The following is an 8,745-nucleotide window of genomic DNA, read 5'->3' as shown; positions in this document are numbered from 1 at the left end:
TGAGCACCTGAAATGTGGCTAGTCTGAATTGAAATGCACTATAACCATAAAATACAACATTAGATTTCTAAGACATAGTATAAAAATGCAAAATATCTCAATAAGTTTTGATAATATGTTGAAATACAAATATGTTGGATGATTAGGTTAAATATTAAAATGGAAATTAATTCATTGATTTCATTGTACTTTTTTTTTTTTTTTTTTAACAGACAGGGCCTCACTGTGTCACCCAGGCTGTGGCCTCCAACTTAAGCAATCTTCCTGCCTCATCCACCCCAGTAGTTGAGACTGCAGGTGTCTGTCACCACTCCTGGCTAACTTTTTTTTTTTTTTTTGTGGAGACAGGATCTCACTGCATTGCACAGGCTGGTTTTGAACTCCTGGCCTCAAGCAATTCTCCTGCTTTGACTTCCCAAAGTGTTGGGATTACAGACGAGAGCCACTTGAGCCACTGCACCCTACCCATTTCACTGTACATTTTAAAAACGTGGCTACTAGAAAATTTAAGATTGTATATGTGGTTCTCCTGCATGGAATTATTATTTCTACTGAACAGCTCTGATCTGCAGTAAATCCGAGTTGAAGAGCATTAGTATAGTATGGAAGGAGTGAAGGTGGCATGAATACTGGCAGGATGGAGGAGGAGGAGGAAGAGGAGTAGGAGGAGGAAGAGGAGGAGGCAGCAGTTTGGCTCTTTCTCTGCAATATGCTGCAGCCATAATGCAGGGGAAGGCCCAGCTCTTCAGGCTAAGGAGCTGGAGCTAAAGACTCTGGAGTTACCCAAAAGGAGATTTCTGGTTCTGGTCTGTAGAGGCAGAGGTGCTGTGACCATGGTCCTCTGAGATAGAAGCTGGTTTATGACTGCAGCAGGGCAGTGGCTGTGATTTCTGGTGGCTTCCCTGGACATATTAAGTTTGGGGCTGGACTTTTGGGGCCTGACTTTTGAAGCTGGATCTCATGCTCTTAACCACTTTTCTGTCTCTCCTATTAGACTCTAAGTCTCTTCAGGAGGTCCTGTCGCTTGGCTTCTTCCTCCTATCCCATGCTATGTAACAACACGGTGCTTTGGACATAAAATGAGTTCCAAACTTACTTGCTCAATCAAACTGCAATTATTTCTTAGTTCAAAAAGTTTCCACAGGACCATTGTTCTTAATCTTCATTCACTGCTGCACTCCTTCAGGGTAAGAAGCAAGCAGGACACTGTGGCTCTCTAGCACTGCCCATCAGGTACAGAATTGCTTCAAAGTGTACAGCTTCATGGTGTTTTAATGTATGTTGGAGACTCTACTATTAGTATTATTATTATTTGTGTATATTGAATTCATTTTTAAATGGATTTTTACGATGCCAAAATGATAATAATTATAGAGGTATTTGAATGTCTTGGTTACTGAATAGATATTCATAGTAAAATAGCTCTTATTCTTTTGCACCTTTTTTTTTTTTTTTTACTTTTCTTGCACTAACATTGCTAACCAATAGATTCCCATATTTACTGGTGTTATCTAACATCTACGGTGTAAGGCTCTGTGACTGCTAGAAGATACACTAGACACATTTTCTATCTTCAAGTGGTTTACTGTCTCACTGGAGATTTAACGACACCAAGAACTTCAACACAAACAGCATGTGAAAAATGTGATAGGAACTTTAAAAATTCAGGACTGTGAGGTTTCCCAGGAAAGAGGGATCTCTTCCACCTGAGGAGATCAAAGCAGATGTCGCTGTTGAGATGACGTCTGGACTACGTCTTAGACAGTGAGTGGAATGTGGGTGAGTGGACAAAGTGGGGAGAGCAGTATCTCCATGATAACTAACAGTGGCAGAGTCTCGCAAAAATGAAGTTTAGCCGTTGAGCTGAGCAACAATTTGAGTTTTTTTGTGTTCTCTACGTAAGTAAAAGTAATGTTTGCTTTATTTGATAGGAAATAGGGAAGTACTGAAAAAAATGTGTGACGTGATCAAAGCAGTACTTTGGTAAGTTAATGTAAGAGTGCTGTACAAGGTGACTTCAGGAAGATTAAGAAGGCATTCTACTTCCGGAGAGTCAAAGAATGAAAGAAATGTACAAACTGCTATAGGAAAGAATTGACAGCACTTAGCAAATGATTTTGATATCAGTGATGAGTATAAATAAATATTTGAGACTAACAAATTGACTAGTGAAAAAATTATGTTTTCCAATTCTAAGTGCAACCAACTAACCAAACTTTCACCCTAATTTTTCATTTGGTAGCAAAACTCTCTCGCTCTTTCCTTTACTCTTCTGAATTTTCGTAAAATAGTTGTCTTCACTTGCTATTTCCATTATTTTGCTTTCCATACACTTTGAAGTCTGGTTTCCATTTAGATTCCTCCACCAAAATTTTTTAGGCAAAGATCTTTGGTGATCTCTCTGTGGCTTTATAAGCCAGGTAATTTCTATTCCTTATCTCACTTGACCTCATTCAACTATTTGATATTGGTAATTAATCCATCTTTTTGGGGCTCTCTGCTATCTTGGTTTCTGGAACACCACTATCTCTTTGTTTCTTTTCCTACATATTGGCTGAAGAACAATGCTTCCTTAACCTGTTTTATATATTAATATATAAACAGTGTTTATATATTAAGAAACAGTGTTTCTTAACTTTCTGTTTTCAGCCATTATATCTTGTTATTCTACACTTACATTCCCATGGTTTCAACCATCATTTCCAATGTTTTTTAAACATGTATTTGTGGAACACCTATCTTTGCCAGGAGTTTTGTTGGTGAATCCCAAAATTACTAGCTCAGCTCTTTCTCCTGAGCCCATTTGCCTACTTGAGTTAATCTCCTGATTATTACCAAGGCCCTGCAAAGATAACATTCTCTATTTTAACTTCTCAGACTCACTCTTTTTCCTCTATCTTCTTTCTTCGTGAAATGTAATACTATTTATCTAGTTGACCCAATTAGAATTCCAAGAGCTGTGCTTGACTCTGCATTTCAGTAGATGACAGCATGAACAGTTGTCACTGGCCAGAGACCAAATGTCTTCCTTTCATGAATTAAACACCCCCTGAAGAGAAACAGGAGTAGAAGGAAGAAAAAACTTGATTAGAAATCATTTAAATTTGAAATAACTGTTTTTCCATAAAATTGGCTAAAAAACAGGTAAAGTCTAAAGACAACAGCATGAGATTGAGACCATTTCAATCTGGTTTATACTTGTCTCTCCAGCTGCGTTTTTCTGGCTATACCCATCCTTGCATTCTACCTTGGAATAAGCATGGTTTTTCTGACCTCTATATTTGCTCTTACATTTTCCTATAATGTTCCTTAGCCAGTGTTCATTTGAGTAATTCTCACTAACTGGTTCATTCATAAACATTTACAGAACATCTAACCATATGCCTAGCATTGTCTGGTACTGAAATCCCAAAGAGGAAAAAGCAAAAACCCCTGCTCTCATGGAACTCATTATCTGTTGGAGGAGGCAGATATAAGAGATAAGTGTATCAATAGGACACTGATTGAGATATATCACAGATGGTGTCCTTGGAATTGAGGAAGAGATCTTGAAAGATGTCATGAGAGAGGTGAACATATGTGCTGTGGTTTGAATGTTTGTAGTTCTCCCCCAAAATTTATGTTGAAACTTAATCCCCAATGCAACAATATTAGTAAATGGGGCCTTTTGGAGGTGATTCGGCGGTGAGGACCCTGCTCCCATGAATGAATTAGTGCCTTATGAAAGGCTTTGGGGGGCAGGTTTGCCCCTTCCATCTCTGCCACCATGTGAGAACATAGCATTCACCCCCTTTGGAGGCCACAGCAATAAAGTGCCATCCTTGGAAGCGGAGAGCAGCCCTCGCCAGACACAGAACCTGACAGCACCTTGATTTTGGACTTCCCAGCCTCCAGAATTGCAAGAAATAAATTTCTATTGTTTATAAATTACCCAGTCTCATGTATTTGTTATAGCAGCACAAATGGACCAAGACAATGTGAGAGCAGCCATGTATTTTTCCAGGAAGTGCTTTCCCATGTTCAGAAGAAATCTTCCTTTCTGTAGTTGATTTTGGTTCTCTTCAATGGGGGACCAATCGGTGACATTCTAAGTCAGTGCCAAAGTTTAAAGCAGGGAGCTTTGGAAAAATAAAATGGTTTTGGTCCCAACCTGACCCTGCTGAAATAGGATTTTCAGTTGGGGCCAGGCATTTCATTTTTGAAAAATGGTTCTAGAGGTTATTGTGATGCATACATACTATGAACATTATTGTTAAATAATCTCAACTGGAGAGCACACAAAGAAAAAACAAACAAGAACTGTTGCTCTTTCAATCACTATTGGTGATTTACATTTTTTTCAGGCCATAGTTTGGGTTTCATCCTTTCAGAAATTCATCTAATATCGTCTTAAGTCTGTGATAGGAACCCATAGCAATCTGAACTTAGCTCTATCAAAATAAACTAAATTGTTTATTTCTGTCTTTTCCACTGTACCAGAGAGTAGGAATTATGTTATTTACTAAAGATAGAAACCATACCTTGTATCTTGATATTTACAAGGGCTAGTATAGTTCCAGAAACACAGAGCATGCTTAATTGATAGTGACTATAATGCATGGGATATGCATTATGGATTATAGCAGAGTCAAATAAATAAATTTTATTTTGCACACATTAAAAGTAAGATGCCATTGATTTATTTAGTTTTGAGTACCCAATGAGCAACTAGAAATAGGGGACTTGAAGTCATGAAATAAGTCAAGACTAGAGATACCGGTTTGCTAATAATCTTCAACATGGTATTACCCGAAGCCATGAAAAGTAGATTTTTATCTACATGTACATAGATTTTATCTATCTATCAATCTAGGCAGAGGAGGATGAGGAGCTAATGAAAAAGTCACATCAGAGGGTTTCCTAAATATACAAAGTAAAGAAGAATCAGTGCCATGTAACTCAAGAGAAAGAAAGGTTTCCTGGTGAATAATGGGTCAACATTGTTAAATATTGTAACTACAGTGTCAAATGCTGTTGGGGTATATAAGAAAAGTCAATAATGGAGGAAATCAATTTTTTATTGTAATTAGAAGAATAGAGTTAACATGTAAGTACATAGTTTCAACTAAGTCATGTGGACAAAGTCTTAATGCTAGTAGTTAACTAAATGCATAGTGATAGAATGATGGCACTTTGGAAAGGAGAGAGAGTGAATGATAATTTGAGGGAATGGTGGGTGAAAACAAAGAGTTTGTATTATATTGAGACATTGGTAAGAAAGGAACCAATGAATGACAAAGGAAGGACGGTAGAAAACATTAAAATGGAATGAGTAGTGAAGGATAAACTTGGGCGAGATTGCAACTGTGAGGCATTAGGGCACTTCTTTGTATGACAGCAGAGAAAAAGAAAATAGGAATACAGACTCATTTTGAGGTTCATAGGGAATTAATTTCAGGTTTGTTAAAATTTCTCAATAAATTATGGCATCAGCTGAAGATGTGTAAAGTAAATATAGGATTGGAGTTGAAGGTTGAGGTTACCAGGCAAGCTTGAGGAGCCACTGTGAAGACATTAATACAGAGTGACAGGCTAGTAATAGTAATAAATGACTTGTGCAGTGGTGACAAGGGCCCAACCAATAGGGCCTGACTGTTAACAGAAACAGAGAATGCAGTCAATTATCATGACCCGAGGAAAGAGGTTGGTTAGGTGGGAATGCTAAAAATGTAAGGAGATGAGGAATTCAGAGATCTTATGAAGGGTGGCACTGAATTAAGTGGCCATTTGGACTATGATAGGTAAGACAATAGTGAATGAATAAATTGAGAAATAAGGTATAGGGATCAAAAGTAAATATAAGAATAAAAACAGGCTTAGTAACTGTGAGAGTATCTGAGCCAAAAGTCCAGGATAACAGGCAATTTTAGTTAGTGAAAAAAGAGTCCCTTTCTTATTTGATGGGCACTTTTGCTCCTCTAGTGATCCGTATGAAAGTCTTGTTATTAGATTATCTGTGATTCCCAGACTTATAGATTTCATAAGCTAATACAATTTCAAATTTTTATGACATAAAGTTGCCATCCTTAAAATTTTTTATTTATTTTTGACAACTAAGGGCAATAAAAAAGGAACTTCCATCTGCTATCACTATAATGTATTCACATAATGTACATTTTAATATTAAAAAAGCAGCAAAGGCAAAATATCAGAATTTAAAAAAATATTTTTTTCTGAAAGAGCACATTTTGTAATTTTATTAATAGTTGAGTTGCAATTTATATACAAATGCATATATACATATACATGTGGTATAATGATATGGTAAAGATTTGTATATGTATCTTTATTGTATTATTATTGCCATAATTTATTATTTAGCTTATTTTGTCATAAAAGCTTTGCCATGATCTGGTACAAGGCTGATGACTAACAAACATATGGGCTCTACAGAAGCACAATTTCTTCTGAATACTGAAGGAATTGAGCAGAATTTTTCCTTTCACTGACCAGTCTCACCTCCTCCACCATTAGCTGTCTTTTCTGACCACTCTGGGAATTTGAATGGTGGTGAGGTAGTGATGTGTTGAAGAAAGTCCTCAAAAATCCATGTCTACACAAAACCTCAGAATGTGTGCTCTTTTGGAAATTGGGTTTGCAGATATAATTTGTTAGGATGAGGCACACTGTAGTAGGGTGGGTCCTAAATCCATTATGACTTGTGTCCTTGTAAGAAGAGGAGAGACAGACAGACAGACACACAGGGCAGGAGGTCATATGAAGAGGAAGGCAGAGTTGGAGTGGTGCATATATAAATCAGAGCACACCAAGGATTGCAGGCAGCTGTCAAAAGCTAGTAGAGGCAAAGAAGGATGTGTCCCCAGACCCTTGAAGAGACCATGCCCTGCTGACACCTTGATCATGGACTTCCAGGCTTCACAACTGTGAGACACTAAATTTTTGTTGTTATAAACCACCCAATCTATCGTAATTCGTTATGGCATTCTTAGGAAATACAGGGATATAAGAATAACAAATTATTTCTTTGCAAGTTTTCCTTTGGGCTTACTTTATATTCTCAGGGCCTACAGTGTTCAACATGACCTGTTTATTTTGTATTCTTGTTTTTTTTAATTTTAAAATATTTAATTGACAATTGGAGACTGCATATTTTCAATGTGTACAAGGCGATGATTCGATGTATGTATACATCGTATAGTGATTATCACAATCAAATTAATTAATACATCCATCACCACTCATGCTGTACATTAGATTCCCAGAACTTGTCATCTTATAACTAAAAATTTGTACCCTTGGATCAACTTCTTCCCATTTTCTCCACCCTCCTGTCCCTGGCAGCCACTGTTCCACACTGTTTTTATGAGTGCAACATTTTTAGATTTTTCCCTATAAATCAGATCATACAATATTTGTCTTTCAGTGCCTGGTTTATTTCACTTAGCATAATATCCTCAAGGTTTATTCATGTTGTTGCAAATGGCAGGATTTCTTTATTTTTTATGACTGAATAATATTTCATATGCATACATTTTCTTCATCCATTCATCCATTGATGGACACAAGTTGTTTTCATATCTTGGCTGTTGTGAATAATGCTGCAATAAACATGGGGCTGCAGATATGTCTTAAAGGTATTATTTCATTTCTTGTGGATATATACCTATATGCTAGATATATACCTATATGCTAGATCACATGGTAGTTCTATTTTTAATTTTTTGAAGAATCTCCATAATGTTTTCTATATGGTTATACCTATTTACGTTCCCACCAACAGTGTACAAGGGGTACAAGGGTTCCCTTTTTTCTACATCCTCACCAAAACCTATCTCTTGTCTTTTTGGTAATAGCCATTCTAACAGGAGTGAGGTGGTATCTTATTGTGGTTTTGATTTGTATTTCTTTGATGCTTAGTGATTTTGAACATCTTTTCATATGCCATTTGGCCATTTGTATATCTATATAATCCCTATCAAAATTCCAATGGTATTTTTCACAGAAATAGAAAAAAAATTGTAAAATTTATATGGAGACACAAAAGACTCCAAATATCCAAAGGAATCTTGAGAAAGAAGAACAAAGCTGGGTGCACCATACTCCCTCATTGTAAACTAGGTTACAAAAGTATAGTAATCAGAATAATACGATGTTAGCATAAAAACACTTAGCACAATGGTACAGAATAGCGAGTGCGGAAATAAACCCATGCATACATGGACAAGCAGTCCTTGAGGAGAACACCACACCAAGAATACACTATGGGAGAAGGAAAGTCTCTTTGACAAATGGTGTTGGGAAAATTGGATATCCACATGCAAGTGGACCCTTGCCTTACATCATATTCAAAAATTAATTTGAAATGGATTAAAGACTTAAACATAAGACTTGAAACTATAAAACTCCTAAAAGAAAACATGGGCAAAAAACTTCTTGACATTGATCTTGGCAATGATTGTCTTTTTGACACCAAAAACACAGGCAAAAAAAGCAAAAATAAGCAAGAGGTATATCAAACTAAAAAGCTCCTACACAGCAAAGAAACAATCAACTAAATGAAAAGGCAACTTGTGAAATGGTAGAAAATATTTGCAAACCATATATCTGGTAAGTAGTTAATATCCAAAAGAAATAAGGAGCTCATACAACTTAATAGCAAAACAAAACAAAACAAAACAAAACAAAACAAAACAAAACAAAAAAACCCCCACAGAAACAAGAATAAAAACAAAAAAACCCAAACCA

The sequence above is a fragment of the Lemur catta genome, chromosome 2, assembly GCF_020740605.2.
Source record: "Lemur catta isolate mLemCat1 chromosome 2, mLemCat1.pri, whole genome shotgun sequence".
Taxonomy (NCBI): Eukaryota; Metazoa; Chordata; class Mammalia; order Primates; family Lemuridae; genus Lemur; species Lemur catta.
This window is presented reverse-complemented; position numbering follows the sequence as displayed.